Source organism: Aquarana catesbeiana, linkage group LG02 (assembly GCF_042186555.1).
Source record: "Aquarana catesbeiana isolate 2022-GZ linkage group LG02, ASM4218655v1, whole genome shotgun sequence".
In the NCBI taxonomy this organism is placed as follows: Eukaryota; Metazoa; Chordata; class Amphibia; order Anura; family Ranidae; genus Aquarana; species Aquarana catesbeiana.
In genome coordinates this window covers 724,063,136-724,089,601 of record NC_133325.1, presented here as the reverse complement: position 1 = coordinate 724,089,601, position 26,466 = coordinate 724,063,136, and positions in this window count along the sequence as shown.

Here is a 26,466-nt window from a genome sequence, read left to right as displayed (position 1 = left end):
CCCGCCCTCAGTTATAAAAGAACTGTCACCTGAGAGGCTGGTCATTATGGCGGGTGCAGATCGGTGACGGCATGCAGCTTTTTTTTTTTTCTTTTTCTTTTTCTTTGGAGCAAGTGATGAAGAAGAAGATGAATGGACTTCGTGGGACACTTATTTTTTTTATTTTTTAATAAACGACTTGTCCCAAGGCGTGTATTGTCGTTTTTACCATTTTCACACTTTTTTTGTAAAATGGTAGGGGTTACCATTTCACACAGGAGGGGAGGCCGGGATCTAGGGGTCCCCTTGTTAAAGGGGCTTCCAGATTCCAATAAGCCCCCCACCTACAGACCCCCACAACCACGGGGCAAGGGTTGTGGGGATGAGGCCCTTGTCCCCATCAACATGGGGACAAAGTGCTTTGAGGGGCCGCTACCCCAAAGCACCCTCCCCATATTGTGGGCATGTGGCCTGGTACGGTTCAGGAGGGGGGGTGCTCTCTCATCCCCCCTCTTTTCCTGTGGCCTGCCAGGTTGCATGCTTGGATAAGGGTCTGGTATGGATTTTTGGGGGACCCCCTTGTCATTTTTTTTTTTATTTTGGCGCGGGGTCCCCTTAAAATCCACACCAAACCTGAAGGGTCTGGTATGGATTTTGAGGGGGACCCCTACGCCATTTTAAAAAAAATTTTGGTGCGGGGTTCCCCTTAATATCCATACTAGACCTGAAGGGCCGGGTATGGACTTTGGGGGGACCCCCACACAATTTTTTCTTAAAATTTTGGTTTGGGGTTCCCCTTAATATTCATACCAGACCCAAAGGGCCTGGTAATGGACTGTGGGGGAATCCTATGCCGTTTTTTTTCAATTACTTTTATGTGTATTATCGTCAATTTATTATAGCCGCGAGTACTTTTAAATTACTTTTTTCCTTTAGAAATGTAATTTTGCTCTCGGATTGTTCTAAACACGGGAAACATGCGCCACTTTACAGGCATACTATAGACACCCCCCCAGGTACGAAATTTAAAGGAATATTTCACTTTTATTGTTTCACTTTAAGCATTATTAAAATCACTGTTCCCAAAAAAACGGCCGTTTTTAAAACTTTTTTGGCATTGATACATGTCCTCTGGGGCAGGACCCAGGTCCCCAAACACTTTTTATGACAATACCATGCATATAAGCCTTTAAAATTAGCACTTTTGATTTCTCCCATAGACAATTCATTATAGCCGCGAGTACTTTTAAATGACTTTTTTTCCTTTAGAAATGTAATTTTGCTCTCGGACTGTTCTAAACACGGGAAACATGCGCCACTTTACAGGCATACTATAGACACCCCCCAGGTACAAAATTTAAAGGAATATTTCACTTTTATTGTTTCACTTTAAGCATTATTAAAATCACTGCTCCCGAAAAACGGCCATTTTTAAAACTTTTTTGGCATTGATACATGTCCCCTGGGGCAGGACTCCACTTTTTATGACAATACCATGCATATATGCCTTTAAAATTAGCACTTTTGATTTCTCCCATAGACTTTTAAAGGGTGTTCCGCGGCTTTCGAATTTGCCGTGAGCCCCCCAAATTGTTCGCTATTTGGCAAACAGGCAAACACCTGATGTTCAAGTTGAACTTACGTTCGACTCGAACATCGGTCTCATCCCTAGTCTTCAGTGTCTTTGTTGGGGTCTGCCTTTCCTCTATATCCACCCATATTGGTCTATCAGGACCCTGGAACCACTGTTTAAGTTGGTCCAATCTGACTGCCCATAAGTAGTCATGTAAGTCTGTTAGGCCTGCCCCTCCTACCCGTTTATGTGGAGTCAAGTTATGTTTGGGACATCTGGCTTTTTTGCCATTCCACAGGAATTTCCACATGAGATTGAACATTGTTCTAATATAGTATTGAGGTATGTGAATTGGTCATGCTCTAAATATGTATAATATTTGTGGCAGGAGTGACATCTTGAAGGCTGCTAATTTTCCCATCCATGAAAGTTCCTTTTTGGAGATTTCTTTCAATTGGGCTTCCAGTTTGGTCATCAGCGGTTTGATATTGGCATCCGCTAATGCGGCTGTGGTATTTGTTAACGCGACCCCTAGGTACATTATGCCTTTGGTGCTCCAAGAGTATGGAAATACTTTTTGTAACATGTGTTGAATGTGTTCAGGTACACCCAGGCATAGAATTAATGATTTGGAAAAGTTGACTTTATAATATGATATGTCCATAAAATCTGTTAGGATTTGGTGTACTTGTTCAAGGGATGTACGTGGGTTAGTTAGCAACAATATCACATCATCCGCAAACAGGTTTATAATGTGCTTGTCGGGACCAAACTGGAAGCCTTTGATTGAGGGGTGGGATCTTATGGCCTCTGCCAAGGGCTCTATCATTAGACTGAAGATAGTAGGTGACAAGGGACACCCCGACGAGTCCCATTGCGAATGTTGAAAGGTAAGGGTAGGAAACCTGATGAGTACACCTGAGCTGAAGGACATGAGCATAATGCTAGGATATAGGACCTTGGAATCCAAACTTAGACATTCATGTAGTTCCAGTGTACCCTGTCGAACGCCTTCTCTGCGTCTATGGACAACAGCAGAGAAGGCGTTCGACTACGCACAGCATGATATATAACATTAACAATTCTCCTCGTTGCATCAGAGGTTTGTCTCCCCTTCACAAAGACCATCTGGTCACGTTGTATGATAGTAGGAATTATGTTCATTAATCTTCTGTCCAGGAGTTTAGCATAGACTTTAATGTCTGAGTTTAAGAGGGATATTGATCTAAAATTGGCTGGTGTGTTGGGAACTTTATGCGGTTTGGGCAGAGTTACTATATGAACTCTCAGCATCTCTTGTGGGAAAGTTGATGATTCCGCCGCTTGTGTAAATACTAATCCTAAGTGAGGTGAGAGTATGTTTTTGAAGGATTTAAAATATTCATTAGAAAACCAATCAGGTCCTGGTGATTTCCCATTGGGCAGTGTATCAATGGTTTTTGCTATTTCTGTGGTTGTGAAGGGGGTGTTTAGATTTTTTAAGTCAGTGGCAGAGAGAGAGGGAAGTTTTAAGCTTTGTAGGAACTTTTGTATCTTCTCCGTGGATGGTTGTGGTGTGGAGCCATCTGCGTGTAGATTATATAGCGCACCATAATATTCTGCAAATTAGTTCACTATATCTTGTGGGTTAGTTATTTTGAAGTTTTGAGTGGGGTGAATTAAGTGTGCTATTTTGGTTTTGGTGTGAGCTGCTTTTAACCGTCTAGCCAGGTATTTACCAGCTCTATTTGCAATAGCATAGTGATTCAGTTTCAAACGTCTAAGATGCAGGTCGAATTTTTGGGAGAGATATTCTCTAAAGTTTTCCCTGAGTTTGTAAAGAGCATTAGTCAGTGCTATCGTGGGAGAGCATTTGTTTTGAGATTCTACAGTGCATATTTCAGAGATTAATGTGTTAAGTGTGACAGTGTACTGTTTTTTTTTTCTCTGGCCCCTAATTGTATGAATATGTCCCTCATGACAGCCTTATGTGCGCTCCATAGAATGTGTGGGTCTCATACTGACGTCTCGTTAGAGAGAAAGAAGTTTTTGAGATGCTGAGAGATGGTTGAGTGAGTTTTGGGTTCTTGTAGAAGTCTATTGTTACAGCGCCAGATAGGGGAGGAAGGGGAGACACCTGTTTCATTAAATGACAGGGAAATTGGCACATGGTCAGACCACATAATATCATGGATTCAAGCACTTGTTACTTGTTGTAATAGCCATTTGTCTGTCCAAAACATGTCGATACGCGAGTAAGAGCAGTGTCTGAAAGAAATAAAGTGTAGTCTTTTTCATTTGCATGAAGGCACCTCCATGCATCAAACAGATCTTCTCTGTGTAGGAGTGCCTGTAGTGATGAGATCCCTTTGTGTTTCTTGGTAGTGGTGTCCAGATTCGGGTCAGCAATAAGGTTTAAGTCTCCGCAGATTAGAAGATTGCTGTGTTTTATGGAGACCGCTTTTTTGAGTACCTTTCCTACAAAGTGTATTTGGTGAGAGTTCAGAGCGTATAATGATACCATTGTATATGGCTTAGAGTTTAAGTCACCAGTTATGATGATATATCTACCACCATCGTCCACTAAAGCTTCCTTAAGTGTAAATGAGAGGGTGTTTTTTATGGCGAGGAGTACTCCTCCTTTTTTGTAGTTAGGCGTGCAGGCCAGGAACACGTTTGGGAAGTCTTTGTGTGTGCAAGGTGGGGTCTTGGAGAGTTTAAAGTGGGTTTCCTGCAGACATAGTATGTCCGCTCCTTGAGTGCAGGCCTCTTGCCACATGGAAAATTGTTTGGCGGGGTGGTTAAGGCCCCTGGCATTAATTGAGAGGCACTTGATGGTCATAGCGTGTTCGGGGTAGTGTGTTGTAATGTATTGTGGTGTAGGTACTCACTGCGGTCACATGGTTTCCTGTGGGTTGCCACGTCATGTGCGGATAGGAAGGGTGGATCCAATTGACCTCATTTGATAAGCAATGCTCTTGTCAGATGTAGCTGCATGTATCAAACACATAACGAAAAGAACAAAAAACATAGTAAGTTAACATAAGAACTGGATCTTACAACTGATGCTTGGGCAGATGTAACTGCGACTGTACTGGGGTAAAAGGAGATAAGAAAATTCTTAGCTCCTAGACCGGAGAATCTGTATTGCTGAATACGTTTACTTGTGAGCTTCACCATTTGTTTTCTTGGTGGAACGCTTGTGGGAAACTATTTGCCACTCATTTTGGATTGGCAGTGGCCTTGGTGGAGATGCTGGGTGAGAGGCCTGTTCTGGGAGTATGCCCCATTGGCGTAGAGCGCAATCCCTTTGTCAAGCATTGTGACTGAGGTTGTGAGCCCATTGTGTGTAAAGGACAAAGTTGCGTGGTATTTCCACTTGTGGAGGATTTTATGATTTCTTAAAGCTTTAGTGATTACCGCCAGGTTGCGGCGGTGTTGTAGCGTGTGCCTGGAGAGGTCGGAGAGCAGCCTGATAGAGGTTTATTGTGGTGGTATGTTGTCTGGTTTTCTGGATGCTTGAAGGATCTGATCCTTGATATGGTAGTAGTGTACTCGTAGTAAGACATCCCTTGAGGTCTCCGCAGGGAGAAATGAGGGTTTGGGAATCCTGTGGATCCTGTCCACTATAAGATCTTGCGCAGTTAGAGATGGAACTAACGTGGAGAACAGGGTTTGGGCATATTGGAAAAGGAGATTTGGTGTAACAGACTCTGGAATGCCCCTGATTTTAATATTGTTCCTTCTGGACCTGTTCTCTAAATCTGCAATCTTATCTCTCATCCATGCTATATCTTCTCCCTGTGCGGTATTTGCCTCCACCATTACATTATAGGATGATGTGTATTCTTCCATTTTGTTTTCAACGTGGTCAACTATGATGCCTAGGGCCTGAACCTCCCTTGTGCACTTGTTGATGCCTGTTATAATATCAGCTTGTACGGATGAGCGCAGGGATAACAGCATCTCCTTTAACATAGTGTCTGATATGGGGATGTCAGAAGTGGGAAAATCAGCTATGGAGTCTCCCTCCAGCGCCCCTTCCACCTGCCCCTTCAGATTTGTGCTGTTGCTGAGCGTCCTGCTTACCTCCATTTCTGTGACAGGCTGCGGCCTAGCTGGAGAGTACCTCCTGCGCCTTGATTTTGCTGGGCTCCTTATTGAGGGGCTGGATGTCCCAGAGGACGATTCACTAGGCAGCTTGTTAAAGTGTGGGGCTGCGGATGGCAGTCCTGTGCTCCCATTATGTACCGCAGCCTTGCTGTTTGTTGTGAGTCCCGGGCACCGCCGCCATTTTGGCACAGACGTCTTGAAGAAATCTGGCAGTTTCAATGGCTGCTGCGGGTTCTTTCATCCCCATGGTGATCAGCAGTCCAGCGATGCCTTTCTGGGCTCTGGATGGTGGCAGTGAGCTTGGGTGTTCTCGGATTTACTCCAGCTAGCTGAGGATCTCCTGAGCTATACATCCATTACGGAGCTTGGTAGCCACGCCCTACTGGACACCTATTTAATGAATAATTAGACTCACCTGTAGTTGAATTGTCAATTAGAATTTTGTCTACAATTTAGCTTTGCTCCTAAGACTTTCATTGGGGTGTATTCATTTTAGCAACATCGTCTTAAAATTAATTTGTTAGGAAAATATGCGTGTGCAAATTAACAAATTGTGGCTGCAATCAATGGCCCACATTTGTGGGAGTATTTTGTAGTATAGTGTCCCATAGAAAATGTTGCTTCTGAAAGGAAAGGTTTACTGACAAATTTGTTGGGGTGTACTCATTTATGCTGAGCACTGTATATATACCGTATTTATCGGTCTATAACACGCACCCTTTTCCCTTTTTTTTTTATTTACCAGAGGGGATGGGAATCGCGCGGTCCGCCCCTTGTGCTACCTATTGGGGGGGGTGTCAGGCCAGCTGCCTCGTCTCTCCTGGCCCTGGGACAGCATTGCCATAATTTAAAGTTAAGAAAACATTACTGGCAGTCCTTTCTCATACAACGTTTCTCCTGTGTCACTCTCAATGTAAATGGAAGCCTGTAATACCTCAAGTAACGCTGCTCGATCTGGATGCTCTCCTCCTCCCGCTCCGCCTCCTCCTCGAGTGTAGCTTTTGATTAGAGGAGGAGAGCGGTCATGTGACCATCAATGAAACAGCAGAGGAGAGTCACATGACCGGGTCCACAAGAGAGCGGCGTTAATTGAGGTATTAGAGGCTTCCCTTTACATTGAGAGTGACACAGGAGGAACGTTGTATAAGAAAGGGCTGTCAGTAATGATTTACAATGAGAGTAACAGAGGAGGAGCGGTGTATGAGAAGAGGCTGACAGTGATGTTTTCTCAACTATGCTGGCAGGGCTCTCCCAGGAGACTGGGAGTCTCCTGGGAGCGCAGGGGGGCTTTATAATGAAAGGTGTCAGTGTACTGTGTAGAGAAAGGGGTCTGTGTAATGTGCAGGGGTCCGTGTGCTGTGCAGGGGGTCCGTGTGCTGTGCAGGGGGTCCTTGTGCTGTGCAGGGGGTCTGTGTGCTGTGCAAAAGGGTCCGTGTGCTGTGCAAGGGGCTGTGCAATTTTTTTCCCTGAAACTCCCCTCTTAAAAAGGGTGCGTGTTATAAGCTGATAAATATGGTGTGTGTATATATGTATATATAGTTAGCTCCATATATATTTGGACACAGGCACCATTTTCATACTTTTGGCTCTGTATGCCACCAGAATAAAATGAAAACAAAAAAATCCAAATAAATTTAAAGTGCAGACTTTCAGCTTTAATTCAAGGGGTTGAACATAAATATCAAGTACAAATTTTAGGAGCTGCAACCATTTTTATGCACAGTCCTCCCATTTTCAGGGGCTCAAATGTAATTGGACAAATTAATATAATCATAAATAAAATGTTCATTTTTAATATTTTGTTGAGAATCCTTTACTGGCAATGACTGCCTGAAGTCTGGAACCCATGGACCAAAGACTGGGTTTCCTCTTTTCTGATGCTTTGCCAGGCTCTAACTGCAGCTGTCTTCAGTTGTTTTTTGTTTGCGGGTCTTTCTGCCTTTAGTTTTGCTTTCAGCAAGTGAAATGCATGCTCAATTGGGTTGATATCAGTTGATTGACTCAGCCATTGCAGAATATTCCACTTCTTTTCCTTCAAAAGCTCCTGGGTTGGTTTTGCAGTATGTTTTGGATCATTGTCCATCTGTACTGTGAAGCGCTGTCCAATCAACTTTGCTGCATTTGGCTGAATCTGGGCTGACAATATATCTCTAAACATTGCAGAATTCATCCGGCTGCCTCTGTCTTCTGTCACATCATCAATCAACACCAATGACCCTGTGCCACTGGAAGCCATGTATGCCCATGCCATCACAATGCCTTCATCCATCCAAAGAATGCTTTTTCAGAACTGGTCTGGCTTTTTTAGATCTAATCTGGCTTTTCTATTCTTCAGGCTTATAAACGGTTTTCACTTTGTGGTGAACCCTCTGTATTTCCTCTTTTGAAGTCATCTCATGATTGTAGACTTTGACAATGATACGCCCACCTCTGGAGAGTGTCCTTCACTTGGATGATGTGAATGAGTATTTCTTTACTAATGAGAGGATCCTGAGATCATCCACCACTGTTGTCTTCCGTGGACATCCAGGCCTTTTTATGTTGCTGAGCTCACCAGTGCGTTCTTCTTTCCTCAGAATGTACCGAACTGTTGATTTGGCCACTCCTAATGTTGCTGCTATCTCTCTGATGGATTTCTTTTGTTTTTGAAGCATTACAATGACCAGTTTAACTTGCATGGATAGGTCCTTTGAACGCATGATGTAGGTTCCTAGCAATAGATTCCAAATGCAAACGCCACACTTAGAATCACCTCCAGACCTTTTACCTGCTTAATTGATGAAGAAATAATGAAGGAGTAACCCACACTTGGCCATGAAACAGCTTTTGATTAATTTGTCCAAATACTTTTGGCCCCTTGAAAAAGGGGGTGGTTATTCTTAAGAGCTGTAATTCCTAAACCCTTCCTCTGATTTGGATGTACATACCCTCAAATTAAACCTGAGAGTGTGTCTTTTCAGCCCATATCCATTATATAACTATAGGTTGAATATGTTTTAGTAAATACCTGAAAAAAACAAAAAGTGTGCCTGTGTCCAAATATATATGGACCTAACTGTATATACTGTATATTCTATTTGTGTATAGAATTTAGCATCTAATGTAAATGCTAAGAGGCATTTCTTAATTTCAGCAATTTAAGACGTATTTATTTTTATTATGCTCCTCCAATTACAACAGGGAAATATTATCTCCTAACACCATATACTGAATGTTCACATGAACCTTTAGAATAACCCACTTAAATGAAAGTGATAACATTTTTAACAGGTTATCAAAGAGCTCATAACATATTGGAGAGCAAGAAGAAATTCAAGGATTAAAATGCAAATTATCTATGTAAATGTGGGCACTTTCGTTCCTGAGAATAATGAAAATAAATAGTTTTTCCAAGAAGGCATGAAATTGTTTATGGATGCTTGCTTATGTAGAATAACCTTCAAATTACATTGAAAAAAACAACCACAAACAAGAAATGAGAAATGCACTATAATAATAAATTATAATAATATTAGGGCATTACAAGAAGGGATGGAATTTAAAACCTCACAGTAATCTGCCAAAATTCATTGTACGCAATGTTCTCAATCTAGTAAATAACTTTTTAGTCAGAGGGAGCCTGAAAATTGGGACATTCCTGTACTTTTGTATGGCACACAGTTTGGGAAGACATACCTTGTATTAATTGTAATGTGTTACTCAAGCGCTACCACTTTAAATACCATGCAGAGAGTGGAAGACTGAACAGCTGCTGTCACTGATAGCTTATCCTTAGCTACTATAAGCAATATAACAGAGGGGATAGTGTTACCCTGTCCTAAAAAGTAAATACCATACAGTGGCTCCTATATGTGTAATCTATATTCCAAAGTGTGGTCATAGATAATCCAAATAAATAAACAAAACTACTAATCATAAAGGCAGTGTGCTCCAATAGTAAAGTGATTATTCAATCAATAGTGCATATACTTCACAAAGCATAAATCATACAATGCTCATATACTATGATGAATGAAGTGCTATTAGTGCATATAAAGGGTAGTGAACATGTGCCTCACATCTGGACACTGAGACACACATACAGTAAAAGTCTTTAGGTAAGGAAATATGAACAAATCTTGACAAATATATTCGGTTTATAAAAAAAGTCCTTGGTGGTCTAGATGGGTGGGCTTGGTTTATCCCTTCACCAGTGTGTGGAAAAGCATATGAAATGGTGACTAAATCCCTTCTTCCCATGTCACCTCTGTGCTCTCTGGCCTTTTACCTTAAATAGAGGAAATACAGAGGGTTCACCACAAAGTGAACCCTTTTGAAGGAAAAGAAGTGGAATATTCTGTAATGGCTGAGTCAATCACCTGATATCAACCCAATTTAGCATGCATTTCACTTGCTGAAAGCAAAACTAAAGGCAGAAAGACCCACAAAGAACAACTGAAGACAGCTGCAGTTAGAGCCCGGCAAAGCATCAGAAAGGAGGAAACCCAGTCTTTGGTCCATGGGTTCCAGACTTCAGGCAGTCATTGCCAGTAAAGGATTCTCAACAAAATATTAAAAATGAACATTTTATTTATGATTATATTAATTTGTCCAATTACATTTGAGCCCCTGAAAATGGGAGGACAGTGTAAAAAAATGGTTGCAGTTCCTAAAATTTGTACTTGATATTTATGTTCAACCCCTTGAATTATCTGCTAAAGATAACATGGGCAAAGTGCACAGTACACAGGACAGCACTGGATTTCTGGCAGAGCCAACATTTATGAAGAAATTTTATTTTTTTAAATTTTTTTATTGAATATGTTTTATAGCAGAACGTAAACAATATTGTTTTTTTTTTTTTCAAAATGTTTGGTCTTTTTTTGGTTTATATCACAAAAAACGAATTGCATGACCACGCAATTACCAGTTAAAGTGATTGTAAAGTCTTGTTTTTTTCCTGTAAAAATAATAAACATGGTATTCTTACCTGTTCTGTTGCAATGGATTTGCACAGAGCAGCCCAGATCCACCTCTTCTTGGGTCCCTCTTCTGTGCTCCTGGCCCCTTCCTCCTGTTCAGTGCCCCCACAGCAAGCAGCTTGCTATGGGGGCACCCAAGCCGAGTCACAGCTCCCTGTGTCCATTCAGACACAGAGCCCCGACCCACCCCAGCCCTCTCTCTCCCCTGAGGCTAGCTTCCTTTGATTGACAGCAGCAGCAGCCAATGGCGCCACTGCTGTGTCTCAGCCAATCAGGAGAGAGAATCTCAGATGGCTGAGACACTCGTGGACAGAGAGGGACCTCAGGTAAGTGTTAGGAGGGCTGCTGCACACAAGAGGCTTTTTATGTTAATGCATAGAATGCATTAAGATAAAAAATATTCTTTCTCTACAACCCCTGTAAAGTAGTGTGGTGCCGAATAGCAAAAAATGGCTTGTTATGAAAGGGGTAAAATCTTCCAGAGCTGAAGTGGGTAATGAACCTTGCATAAAAGGTGTCATCAAATACATAAACTTTATCATAAGTAAATATATCATGTACCTAAAGTTTCTCACACCAATATCTGACATGATAAGAAACTAAATATACAAAATTCATAAAAAGTTCCAGAACATGAGACCATAAATGGGTCCGACCTCGCTTTTAGTGAGTACCCCACTATGGGTATATGAAGTATATCACAGCAGGAAAGCCCATATAGGTAATTACTTGCCCTGGACACACTCTGGAATCTCCCTCACACTTTACCAGAAATTACGACCATTCACATGGGGCTTGGCAGATGGGAAGAGAAGGATGAAATCCTCATTGTGCAATGTCCAATAAACATTTATTAGCAAAAATACATCTACTTACAAGAGCTGAAAAGATAACAGTCATTCACATACAAATCATCCGGCGCCCCCAGCGGGCATGCTGACGTCACCGCTACTTCCTCCTAGGGCAGAGGTTTTTTTTATTTTTTATTTTGTAATAGGGTGATAACGCTGATACCTGATTGTTCTGCAGTGAAGTTGCATATCAGCTTTGTCCCCTTGTGGACAGGGTAGCTATTGGACTATTGCGGTACCCAACTATACGGTAAAACAGCGGTAAAAAATACAATTTATTGAAGTTACAAAATATACAAACTACGACAAAAACAACTTAATAGTTGTTACAAGGTAAACAAAGACATTAAAATTGATTGGAATTGCAAATAAACCCCCACGGATAAGTGGAGGCACTTTTGATGTGAAAAGGGACATTGACTTCAACAGTTTCGCGGCCAATGCCACTTCCTCAGGAGGCGTCCAATCATAACATCTAGAAAACATATAATCAAAATTACAGTAACACTTTAATAAAATAAAATCATATTGCCGAAGGCATGATAATATTGGAATATTTAAGCAATTTTTAGCAAAACTCACCAATAACTGCCCAAATGGGCAACAAAAGGCGATTGTGAGGCACCCAATGCGGGTGCTCCCCCTGGGGGCGGACACGGGGGGCTATTAGGATGGACTACTAGTAGACAAAATTTAGAATTAGAATTAGTATTGTATGGGTCTGAGCATGCACTGTGACACAAGGAGGAATAGGGAGGGAAGAGGACAAGGAGGGGAAAGGGTGAAGAGGGGAGAGGGAAGGACAGTGAGAGAAAGAAGGGGGGAAGAGGGGAAAGGGGGGGAAAAAAGGGGGAAGAAAAAAGGAGGAGAGGGGGGAGGGGAGGGAAAAGGAAAGAGGGAGGGGAAGAGGGACGAATTTCCCCTCCTTTCCGCACCCTTTTCTACATGAGTCCATCAAATCCCTTAAACACTGGCCAGCATTACCCTTTAATTTAACTAAAAAACAAAGCAGGGTTGTTAGTAAACTCCAAAAAACTTGGACCTGATAATCAAATCAGATAAGGGGGGTAACTTGGTGCTCATGACACATCAGCAGTACCAAACTATGTGTATGAACATACTACACAATGCTACTTGGTACTCCCCTATCAGCTCTACTCTTATTCAAACTTTTATTGCTGAGTTCCGGAGATTAATTGTTGGGGCATTCTGAGAGGGCCTCATTGATGAGGATACCCTTAAATTTATCAGCACTCAGATGTCACGAACACCAACTTTGTACACCCTGCCAAAGACTCATAAAAATCTTAAGTCACCACCTGGCCGACCCATAGTCTCCGGCATAGGGTCCTTGACCGAAAATGCCAGTAAATTAGTTGATATGTTTCTTATGCCACACATAACAAGCCTGCCCTCTTATATTAGGGACACCACAGATCTATTAAACATATTGAGGGGGTCCAGATCCCTCAGGACGCCCTCCTCATGGCTGTTGATGTTGAGGCATTGTACTCGAGCATCCCCCACAAGCAGGGCATCTGGATGGCTGGTACCTTCCTTATGGAACAAGATCGCAATACCTGACCGTTGAACAACTTCATTTTGAAACTTATAGACTTTATACTCACCAGACATTACTTTACTTACATGGACCACTTCTACCTACAAACTCAAGGCGTGGCCATGAGCCCCCTCCTACGCGAATTTATACCTAGGGGGGTGGGAGAGGTTGATATTTTGAGATGAATCTTTACAACCATTTTTAAACCATGTATTCTGTTGGCACAGGTCTATAGATGACCTGTTGGTCATCTGGACGGGCACCAAACTACTCCTTCTTGACTTTGTCAAATGGTTAAATGTCAATCAGTTTGACCTCCACTTTACCTTTACCTATGACAACCACAGTATCTCCTTCCTGGATGTGAAAATCATCAAAAAACCCTCTGGTAAATTGATCACTGATTTATATCGCAAGCCCACAAGGACAACACGCTTCTTCATGCTTTTAGCTCTCATCCCCGTCCTCTGATACGCAGTATTCCTTATGCTCAGTACTTGAGACTGAGACGGAACTGCACAGAGGACGGGGACTTCAGTTCACAAGCAGATGCTCTAAGCATACGTCTGTTAGCTCGGGGATATAACCGTACCAACTTAAGAAAGGCCTTTAATAGAGCTTTTGCTCGTACTCGGCAATCTCTGTTATATGCCCCCCCCCACATTAAGCGACCCCCAACAGTTAAAATCATTACAAAATGTTCGACTCATCATAATTATCTCCGCAATCTCTTGTCACAACATTGGCATTTACTTACTGAGCACCATATTTTAAAAAAATATGTGAGGCCTACTCCGGAACTGGTTTTCAGAAGAGCCACTTCTCTCAGGGACAAATTTACCAGCAGCCATTATAGGGCTCATCCGCAATCACTAGAGGGTCCTCGTGGCACCTTTAAATATGGAGATTGTCCACACTGCCCATGGATCCAGGAAGGACAGAACTTTATGCTTCCAAATGGAGAGACTTTTTTCCCCCGACAACATGCTAATTGTGGCACTAGAGGGGTCGTGTACCTGATGGTCTGTGCCTGCAAGGCCTTTTATGTAGGCAAGACCATCAGGGAATTACGACAAAGGTTGGGTGACCACCTGTATGCTCCACTGTGGGCCGCCATATAGGTATTCACCATAGGTTTAATTCTGAATGTGTGAAATTTCTTGTCCTGGAAGTGATTCCAGAAGACCCCAGAGGAGGCGACTGGGACCGCAAAAACCTAAGACGTGAGTCTATTTGGATCGAACGGCTTAACGCCCTCATACCTCCTGGCCTCAATGAGGCGCGTTCATGTAAATATATTTTATAATCTCTTCAATGACCTCCTTCAATGTCCTCCCCCCCCCTTCCCCCTTGCTTGTGCTCCAGCTACTATTCCTTCCCCCTCAATTTCTATATTTAAGTTATATCTCTCCATGTTTTATTATTATTTTCCTTTTTACCCACTGGTACTGACATATACTCCTGAGGTGTACTAGTGTAATTTAATGTTCTCGCAGTGTATAATTGTTCTTTGTATATTACTGTTTTTCAGATGTATCCAATTGCTGTTAGATTTAAGCTGGAGAGATTTTGTGACTGTAAGAACAGTTATTTGCACTTTGTAACTTTGTTTATTTACTAATCTATTGATCTCACGATGGTGTCCCACCTCAGGGACTGGTTTGGTTTGGCTCCCTCTGCCCTTGTTTGGCACATTAGGTGCCTGGCTTTATACCTGTAATTATGTTTTATTTTACCAGCATCACTTTCCAATATCTACAATGGCTGAGGAGTTAATTCTCCCCCTGGCGGCGGGCATGCGCCTCTCCAGAAGCAGTAGACAGCGAAAGAAGAAATAACTCCAGCGCACAAGTGGATGACCAGACTGGTAGTACAGCGACATAGGCCTTGCTGCCCTCAAGGATGGGGAATTCTAATAGACAACGGGAGAGAAGGAAAAAAGGGGCGCACCAGGCCATGCGCATTATCTTTAGTAAAAATATTTACTGAATGATTTAATAAAAGGAATTTACTAACAAGCGATTGTAGAAAAAGTCACAATGTAAAAATACACTGACTAGCAGCATATGGTCTAAGATGAGCAAAACCTTCCAAAGGTCATGGAGGAATGCACAAGCATCATTACCCACTGACGCTTCTTCCTTCTTCCTCAGAGCTCAGTAGTGAACGCTCCTTCAGCAGTCCCTGTATATATATGCCTAAAAGGCACTGTCAGTGGATAAGGGAGGTCTCATGGGGCCCCTCCCACCCTACAGCGCCCCCTCCCTCCCTCCCACCCTACAGCGCCCCCTCCCTCCCACGCCCCCCGACCACATGGGCGAAAAAGTAGACCAATGAATGACTAGAAATCAATAAATTAGTAGCTGTAAACTAAATAGATAAATAAATAAATAGAGAGTTGTCCGTAATGAGAGCATACCTAACCCTTGGTACTAGGTCGTGACATGCTGCGCATATGGAGTGCAAAGATGACATGAGCTGTATGAAACTAGTATACAGGGGGACGATCGTGTCAAAGTAGAACGTGTACCTTCAATAGCTTCTCAAAGGTCCCGTACATGTAAAAAGCCGCACCGTCAGAAATGTAATGCGCCGGTAATTTCCGGGTAATCCTGGACACTGATGCATTTGCGTTCCAGACAAGAGGAAGAGGCGGGATATGCATCACTTCCTCCGCGTCATTCGTCGCCCGTTGATGCCGTGGGCGGCGAAGGACTACTCGGCGCCATATTGGCGGGGGCAGAATACAAAGGAGTTCAGGGCCAGCCGCTCGTTAGAGCCATCCGATGTCAATCTGAACACACAGCTGCCTCACAGGCAGCAGCTCAAACGGAACAGAGGACCATATGGCCCCTACAGAGGGACCGAAAAAGGCCCCTGTGAAATAATAAATAGTAGTAGAAAAATGGTGATAAATAACACATGGCAGGATAATTAATAAAAGGTGAATAATTGATGATAATAAAAAAATAATTAATGAATGTAATTGTATTAATAATATTGGTTGCCACCGAAACGCCAGCCTACATACTGCCGACGCATGAGGTGCACACCACGCATGCAAATCTCTATGTCACATATGCACCCACACTGCTGTCACACCACAAACTGACCAAGAGTTGTTGTGTGGGGAGAATATATATATATAGAGAGAGAAGGACAACCCAGACTGAATTGCATTAAACAGGGATGGTGCTGAAGCTGAAGACACATGTAACACCATACAGTAACTAAAATAACAATGGCTGATAAATACAAAATGCTAGGCATACGAATATACGAATATACCAAAGGAGGGCGAGGGAGACATGCAGTAAATTAAAATAAGGAAATCTCTCCCCAGTTACTGTATGCAACATATGGTTGTGGAATTGACAAAATTTGTCAAAAACAAAAGGATACACATATTTTATATATACAGAAAATGTCATGAATGGTATCACAGTGACAATATAGTGTAGAAGGAAGTTAAAATATATATATATAATATATATATATATATTAAATGAAAATACATGATGAACTAGTAAACTAAAGGACATTTTAAAACCATACAAATAAGAACGCATAAAACAGAGCCAACTTATAGAAGGAGATGGCAAAGATAGAAGAGGAAAGGGGCGAAGGGGTGAGGAAGGTGGGGGAAGGAAAAAATAGAAGAACCACTGATGGGCTCTGCAGAGTTAAGTGATTTTATGAACCTCATGATCCTCATTCAGACCCCTGGGAGTCATGCTTCCGAGGGTGAAGATCCAATAGGCTTCGCGTTTGCAAAGCCTTTGGTGTCTTCTACCCCTATTGAGACCACCCCCAATGGACTCAATCCCAAACACTCTCATGCCTGATGGATCTCCATGGTGGGCTTCCTGAAAGTGCTGAGGAACCGGATATTTGACTCATGTGTTGGTGATGTCGCATTTATGTTCGCCAATACGCACTCTCATGGGACGAGAAGTATGACCAACGTAAAGGCGCCCACACAGACAAATGATGCCATACACCACGTGGTCCGTCCCACAGTTGATAAACTGCTTGAGACGGTGGACCCTGCTATCCTTGCCACTGTCTTTTTTCTGTGCCACATGTATTGACATGTGCCACAATTCCTGACACTACATTTGTAGCTACCTTTCTGGTCAAAAATGGTTGACCATGCATTGGTGGACCTACTCAAAGGCTTCCTCACCATACTGGGAGCTATGAGGCTTCCTAAATCTCATGGTTTTCTGTAAACTATATTGGGTCCATCCGGAAGATGCTTGCTTAGCACTGGATCATGCTTAAGAATACTCCAATTCTTCCATAGAATGCTTTGTATTTCAAAAGCTTTGTTGGTGTATTGAGTGGAAAAACGGCTTTGTATAGTGTCCTGACTGGTAGTGGAGGCGGATGATGGATCATGTACGGGAGACTCATCATACAAATGGGCATATTTATTAAAGGCAGTCTCGATTAAGGTGGAATCATAGCCCTTATCTAGAAATTTATTCCGGAGGGTCTTACTCTGTTCCAGGTAGTCACTTTTTTTAGTGCAAGAACGGCAGAACTGTCCATAAGGGACGTTTCTAATCCATCTAGGATGGTGATTGCTATCAGCATGCAGAAAGGAGTTACCACTACTGGGTTTAAAATGTGTTTTGGAGAGGATGTTGCCATCAGGGTCACTCCTAAGCTCGAGATCTAGAAAAATAAGGCTATCACTACTGATGACATGGGTGAACTTGATCCCAAAGGGATTGTCACTGCAGTGCTCAAGAAAGAGATGCAATTCCTGATCGGTTCCATCCCAAATGATGAGAATGTCATCAATATATCTGGCAAAGAGAACCAGGTTCACCCCAAAAGGGTTATTATCCCAAATGGACAGTTCCTCCCAATAACCCATAAAGATGTTGGCATAGCTGGCGTGGACCTGGCCCCCATAGCCTTGCCCTTGATCTGCAAATAGTGCTCTCCAAGAAAAGACAAGTGGTTATGCGTGAGAGAGTATTTGACACAGTCAAGTACAAATCTAGCCTGCGCAGAAGGCTTAGGCCATAGATGTGGTCAATTGATGTATAAAGCGAGGCTACATCTAGGGAAAGCCATCTATACCTAGGCTGCCATACATAATGGGACAATATTTCTAGCATATGGCTAGAGTCCCTAACGAAGGATGGGAGATTAGTCACTATTCCCTGTAGAAAATGATCAATATAGTATCCCACATTACTTGAGACACTATCAATGCCTGCAATGATAGGTCTACCCGGAGGATGCGCCTTTCCAGCAAGGGGCAAGCCCTCCGCAGAGGTCAGCTCCTCCCCTTGCGTCCCTTTGGTGATGCTGAACAGCGTCCTACAATGTAGGGCTCTGCGCGTGTGCATTACGGTCTTCGCGCATGCGCAGTAGGGAGAGTCGGACCCTGTGACGTCGGTGTTGGACGTCTGTGCGACACCGTACGTATATCCAGGTTGGGGGTTATTAAAGGCGACCCCGTTGGTTGCTTTTATTGAGACGGTGGACACCCGGAATCTCCCAATCATAGCCCTGAGAGGTAAGCTTTGCCTACATATACAGATCTGTAACATACAGTTATTTCATGTCTTGCATCTTCCCTCCCCCCAGTTGACTCTACACCCCTGGCTGGCTACGGGAAGTTTTAGTAAATATTCCATATTTTGATTAAGTGCTCTGTCATTTTTATGTATTTTCAGACTCTTCTATATCTTTCCATCTATTTCAGAGCATTTTTGGCTATATCCCGGGTGTCATATTATTCTCCTTTTATTATTGGGTGGACTTTCACCATATATGCCTGTGCACTTGTCTGGGGTGTCCTTTAGGGTGTTGGTTCCTTCCTTCTCCATTCCTCACTCATACCCTCCTCTCCTTCCTCCCTGACCCAACCCTTCCCTCGTTTTTTTCCTCCCCTCTTCCCTCCCTCCTTCTTCCTCCTCTTTCCCTTTCCTCTCCTTTTTTCCCCACCCCCCCTTCTTCCTTTTTCCCCCTCCCCCTTTTTTCTTTCTTCCCCCTTCTGCCCCCCCTTCCCCCCTTCCCCCTCCCCCCCTTCCCCTTCCTCCTCCTCCTTTCCCCCCCCTTCCCCTTCCTCCTTTTCCCCCCTTCCCTTTCTCCCTTTCCCCTTTCCCCCCTTTTCTTTCCTTTCATTCTTTTCCCTTTTCTTCCCCCCCGGCGTCCCTCGTCCCCTCCCTTTTTCCTTTTCCCTCCCCTCACCCCCTCCTCCTTCTTTCTTCCCCCTTTTCCCCCCCACTTTCCCCTCTTTCCCCTTCTTTCTCTCACTGTCCTTCTCTCTCCCCCTTTCACCCTTACCCCTCCTTGTCCTCTTCCCTCCCTATTCCTCCTTGTGTCACAGTGCATGCTCAGACCCATACGATACTAATTCTAATTCTAAACTTTGTCTACTCGTAGTCCGTCCTAATAGCCCCCTCGTGTCCTCCCCCAGGGGGAGCACCCGCATTGGGTGCCTCACAATCGCCGTTTGTTGCCCATTTGGGCAGTTATTGGTGAGTTTTGCTAAACATTGCTTAAATACTCCAATATTATCATGCCTTCGGCAATATGATTATATTTTATTAAAGCGTTACTGTAATTTTATGTTTTCTAGATGTTATATGTTATGTTATATGTTTTCTAGATGTTATGATTGGACCCCTCCTGAGGAAGCAGCATTGGCCGCGAAACTGTCGAGGTCAATGTCCCTTTTCACATCAAAAGTGCCTCCACTTATCCGTGGGGGTTTATTTGCAATGTCAATTTTAAATGTCTTTGTATACCTTGTAACAACTATTAAGTTGTTTTTGTCATAGTTTGTATATTTTGTAACTTCAATAAATTGTATTTTTTACCTCTGTTTTATCGTATATTTGGGTACCGCAATAGTCCAATTTTTCCTGGTGGTTTAGGGCATTTTTGGAGTAGCCCTTGCATATTCTCCTCCTCTGTTCCATTATATCAATATAGGATGATGGTAACCCTTTCTTACATGACACATCTTGTTAACCTTTTGTGGCAATATACCTCTATGTATATGACCTAGATATTTTTTCAGGCACTTTAAATCTGAGCATTTAAGAATCCAAATGCCAAGATGACCCAGGCAGTTAAAGGAGTGGCTGGGTGACCAACACACAAACTCATCTATCCCAGTAAAAAAAATAAATAATGTGAAATTGGACAGCACAGGCACTCGAGAAATATTTGTAAATCTTCTCAGACAGTTGTTATAATGGATCCCCCCAGCGGGATGCTGTCATCTTCACCTGGTCTTTCTTCTGGGTTTGTTGATTCCGGACGTTTAAATGGCTAAGCCACGATGACGTCACAATTGAGGCACAGCCCTCACAATGGACAGCATACTCAAGTGTGCCATTGATAGAGAGTGCAGTATGCATGCATCGGTGACGCCACCTGCTGCTACACATGTTCCTACAGGTAAGCCTCATTATAGTATAAATAAGCATTTACAGTGTAAACTAAAGTAAATAGTAGTGCTAAACAGTATAAATAAATAAACCCAATAATCAACACTAATACATAAATAAACAACTAATAATAAAGTTTGTGCAAATATAGTCCATAAATGAGACTGGATTATCTCAAACAAGGAACGCTGAATATATCCTGATGTGGGATCTTCAATACTTTTACCACACCGTGTGCACTCAGTGTTTCCACTCCCCTTTGGTTATAAACTCACCAAATGACGATGCCTTGCACTCTCATGCTCGGCAAAACAGCATCAACCCTTACAGGGTTAGATATCCACCGATGTCCAGACGTGACACCCGATATCATGGACTTTCTTATTAATAGGTTAATCGATTATACAGAGAAAAAAAAAGATGCATTTAACATAGTTTTTAGGAGATACTCACTATTCCTACAGGTAAGCCTCATTACAGGCTTACCTGTAGGTACAAGATAAAAAGTGGAGTTTACTACCGCATTAAACAAACTGTAACCATTTTTGAAGTTTATTTTAAAAGAGACATAATTATGCAGTTCCTAATTTCAGAATATGTGCATAAAAAGCCAAACTTTTTTCTTTTTTCATCTATTCTTTTCTCTAACGGGAACTAAATTGAAATGTCGAGTAGGAGTGATTGCTATAGAAGTCATATGTGTAGGGAGTAAGGAGTGTTTCAAATTGTTTCAGACAATTTAATTTGTCTCAAAATGTACGTTGTAAGACATTTAAATAATTTAACAGCTAAAACAATTCTGAAACATGAGTCTTGATGTTTTACTAGTAGTGAAGGACTTGTACATGACCGTTGTAGGTACATGAGACACTTGGAGCTCCAGTATTATGCTTTTCTGTCTTCTAGGAAAGATCTAACTCAGGAGAGCATTGAAGAAAAGAAGACGAAGAGTGTCAAAACCATCAGAGACTACAGATGCAGTAATTCTCGATGTCAGAAAACATATATATACGCTCACAACTCACACACTTATAAACCTATTCACAACATTAACCACTTCAGCCCTGGAAGATTTGGCCCCTTAATGACCAGGCCATTTTTTGCGATACGGCACCTACGTTGCTTTAACTGACAATTGCGCAGTCGTGCGATGCTGTACCCAAACAAAATTGACGTCCTTTTTTCCCCACAAGTAAGGCTTTCTTTTAGTGGAATTTGATCACCTCTGCGTTTTATTTATTTTTTTGCACTGTAAACAAAAAGAGCAAGAATTTTTTAAAAAAACATTTTTTTTACTTTTTGCTATAATAAATATCCCCAAAATTAAAAAAAAAAACTTCTTCCTCAGTTTAGGCTGATATGTATTCTTCTACATATTTTTGGTAAAAAAAAATCGCAATAAGTGTATATTGATTGGTTTGTGCAAAGTTATAGCGTCTACAAAATAGGGGATATATGGCATTTTGAATATGAATTTTTTTTTTTACTAGTAATGGCGGTGATCAGTGATTTTTATCGGGATTACGACATTGCGGCAGGCAGATCGGACACTTTTGACACTTTTTTGGGACCACTGACATTTATACAGCGATCAGTGCTAAAAATAGCCACTGATTACTGTATAAATGTCACTGGCAGGGAAGGGGTTAACACTAGGGGATGATCAAGGGGTTAAATGTGTGTCCTAGGGAGTGTTTCTAACTGTGGGTGGATGGGACTGCCTGGGGGAAGAGACCGATCGCTGTTCCTAAGCAGTAGGAACAACAGATCAGTCTCCTCACCCCTGAGAGAACGGAGATCTCTCTGTTTACATTGACAGACCTCCATTCTGTCTCTCTCAGGAGCGATCACAGGTGCCCAGCGGACATTGTGACTGCCAGGCACGCATATCGGCTCAGTTGACGCGGCACAGGCACATGTGCACCCCCTAGTGCTCTTAGCGGCCGACGTACAGCTATGACGGCTCGCCCAGGGGAGCCAACCTGCCGCAGTATAACTGCGGTGGTTGGTCCTCAAGTGGTTAAAAAAATAATAATAATATACTATACTAATACTAATTATACAAAAATCAGTAAAAGCAAGTACTTTATATACAAGCTATATTTCATTATAAAATATGTAACTTTGTAATCTAAAAATGTAAATTTGGTGGGGCGCATGCGCGGCAGCTCCATGGACGGTCGCTCGTTCTGAGAGCTCCGCTCCACTCCGGCCAGCATACACCGCCACAGCCACGAGAAGCGGCGGAACCAACACATCGGACCCCCCCCTTATCTCCCGGAGTCCTGGGGGACACCCTCGCATGATCGGGGGCTCAGCAAGACGGGACCTTTCCCGATCCCTGGACCCCGGACCGCGGACCGCGGCCTACACGAAAATGGCGGCCGCTAGCGCCGCACGAGGCCCCATAAAGAATCCAGCGGCATCCCTGGAAGACTTCCCTCCTCTGCCTTCACATGCAGACAAGACAAACCCACCAACAGTGAGTAATCCCCTGGATGGGATATTTCCAGCATCCCCCACTGACTCTCTAGGATGTAGCCCTATGGAAGTTCCCCCCCTGACCCAGATGGAGGAGAGATGCTCCACATCCAGCCCTCGGCCTACCTCTCCTGGCCCTATCCCCACAGATTTCACAGCCTTAATGGATACCTTTTCTAACATGCTCTCAAGAGGGTTAGCACTAAATGCCTCACAAATCACCACCACTATACAGGCAGACTTACAGCAATTGGGCATTAGAATTGAGGCAATTGAATCAAAGACTGATCAAATCGCAGCAGTCGCCAACCAGAACACAGACAGGATCCAAGAATTACATGAACAACTGGACATGGCATACTCAAAACTCGATTACCTTGAAAATAGGTCTCGTAGATATAATTTTAGGCTAAGAGGACTTCCAGAATCGTTCAAAGACACAGATAAAATCGTTCGCTCATTCATCAAACACTTACTTCCGGACATTCCAGAATACAGATTGGAGTTAGTCCGAGCGCACAGGGCCTTACAACCTCCGCGCCAGGACGGCTTGCCCAGAGACATAGTGGTTAAACCCCACTTCTTCAGAGTTAAAGAGGAGGTTATGCACAGAGCAAGAGAAACAGAAAATCTCTCCTTTCAAGGGCACCCGATCCAAATATTCGCGGATCTTTCGCCTCTTACGATACAGAAACGGAGATCCTTGAAGCCTCTTTTGAGCTGCTTATCGCAGAAATCGATCGCTTACAGATGGTCGTTCCCTTTTCGCCTCAACTTTGCCTACCTAAATAAATCATACAGCTTCACTAACTTTGGTGACGGAGAAAGGCTACTGCTGCAACTGGGCCTTATTTCACACTCGCCAGCACCACCTGCCGAGATGGACCCTAGAACCCCTCAATCAACAAAAAGACCACCACCCTCAAGTCCCATCCAACCCTTATGGCACAAGCAACAGGCCAAGAGATCCAAAGATGGTCGCCCTCCATGAAGAACAGTCTACTATCAACTGAATTAACCCCCTTTTTACTCCCCAGGAACTCCTGCGGTAGTCTTTTGAAAATGGGACACTGACTTCCTTAACCCCCGTTTTCTCCTGGCAGAACCCTAGCCAGATTCGCTTTGAGATTTTTCCCCCTTCCCCAGACCCCCCCTTTTTTTGTTTTTTTGTTTTTTTTTTTCCTTCCTGTTTTTTTGATGCTGAGAAGTTTATGTTTCGCTTCATCTCTCCCAGGACTCCTTTTAGCATGTTTTTTCATGGTTTCAATTTTGGTATTATTTTTGGCGGTTTGGCCGGTGTGGCGGCACTTCGCCTCCACGAGTCTCTGAGTGGTATTTTCCCCCACTCAGAGACACTTCCATGACCCCATTTGGGGGGGGTTTTGTTCTAAGGGAAAACCTTGCAGGAGGCAAACACCCACCTTTCCCTCCTGTAGGGGTTCTTGAAAGTTACTCAGTTTTAACTGAAATGTTTTCTTGGATATGGTTCTTGATCTATATTGCTTTTGACATGTCTGGTCTCTCCCACCCAGGGTCAACCCTTCTTCATTCCCTCACCTCTCCCTCCCACCTATCCCCGGAGTCACTCAGGAGTCACACGAGGCAGTTGCTACTAGGAATCCCAGGAACTCAGGCCGTGGAGGACTGGACGCAGGTATAAATCTTGAAATCCCAGGTAAGCACTGGTTATGTGGGACGCTCATCCCCCCTTCTGATCCATGCACTCTGACACACTGATGCCCCCCCAGCCCCTCTGTATTGCCACACACAATGTGCAGGGAATGAATTCTCCAGTTAAAAGACGCAAATTATTTAACCTATACAAATCACAAAAAATAGCAATTCTTTTATTACAAGAAACTCACTTTCCATCCTCATACAATACCTCCTTCCTCCATGGTCACTACACTCAGTTTTTTCTCTCCAATGCTGACAATAAGACAAAAGGGGTTGCTATTTGCTTCGCAAAACATCTTAAATTTTCTCCCACAGATGTTATTAAAGACCAAGCGGGCAGATTTCTGTTAGTAAAGGGCACGATTGAGGGATCAATGCACTCATTTATCTCTTACTATGCCCCGAATAAAGGCCAGGCTTCCTTCATCTCCACAATGATGTCCACACTAGGCCCAAAACTTGAGGGGAAAAATCATAATGGGAGGAGACACAAATCTCCCTTTTGACATCTCACTGGACAAAGCGGGCTCTGGTCCTCCTCGTCCTAGAAAACCTCCAAAACAAAGCACTAAAATAGCCTCCACGCTGTGTTCCTTGGGCCTTGTGGACATCTGGAGGGAATTGAATCCTAAGGCCAGGGACTTCACTCATTATTCCGCCCCACACCACCTCTACACAAGAATCGACCACATTTTTATTCAATCACAAAACATTCCTAGAGCTCTCAAAGCAATTATCAGGGACTCCCCTATATCTGACCACTCGATGGTTGTCTTATATATGCAGCAATCCCCCAACCCGGGCAACAAATTTATATGGCGCCTCAATGAAGGGCTCCTCAGTGACCCAATACAATGTTCAATTGTAGCAAAAGAGATACAGGAATACTTCCGTTTAAACGATATTGAAGAGGTCTCTCCGGAGACGCTGTGGGCTGCTCATAAGGCAGTACTCAGAGATAAAATTATTCAAATCTCCACCAACCTTAAGAAGGAACGTACAGCTGATATCAATAACCTTCGGCTAAAATTCCAATCTTTATGTAGAGCCCACAAACGGAACCCCACCAAAGATTCTCTAGAGGCGCTGGAGAATGCGAGGACTTCTCTAAACCTGGCCCTTACCTCCGAGGCTGAGAAACAGCTCCGCTGGTCGGGTGCCCGCTTTTATCACCAAAATGGCAAAATAGGAACCAAATTAGCAACCAAATTGTCACCAAGACCGAGATCGATCGCCTTCCCCAAAATTCGCACCCCATCAGGTGATCTCACCCAAAACCCAAAACGGATAATGGAAACATTCCACGACTTTTACACTTCACTATATAAAAAGGAAAAAGCACCATCTAATCATTCCATATCAGATTTCTTAGACAACCTACCCCTTCCCAAATTATCTCCGGACCACTCGGAACTTCTAGAGGGTCCAATTACTGAACCCGAAGTGCTCGCGGTAATTAAACACCTGAAACAAAACTCAGCCCCGGGCCCGGATGGCTTCTCCGTTGGCTATTATAAAAAATTCGGTCCCATATTAACCCCGTACTTAGTCAGATTCTTTAATTCCCTCGGGTCTGAATCTCCCCTGGATAAAGCCCTAAATCTTGCCTTCATTTCGGTTATTCCGAAACCCGGCAAGGACGCGACTATGGTTGCCAATTATCGCCCTATCTCCTTAATCAATAACGATTTAAAAATCTTAACTAAAGTTCTCTCCAACCGGCTAGCGTCCTGTATAGCTCTATGTTAACAAGGACCAGGTGGGCTTTATCCCGGGGAGACAAGGTCCTGACCAGATCAGGAGAGCAGTCGACATCATTTCTTTACTCAATTCTCAATGGGATGGGGGTCCCCCACAACATGGGTATCTG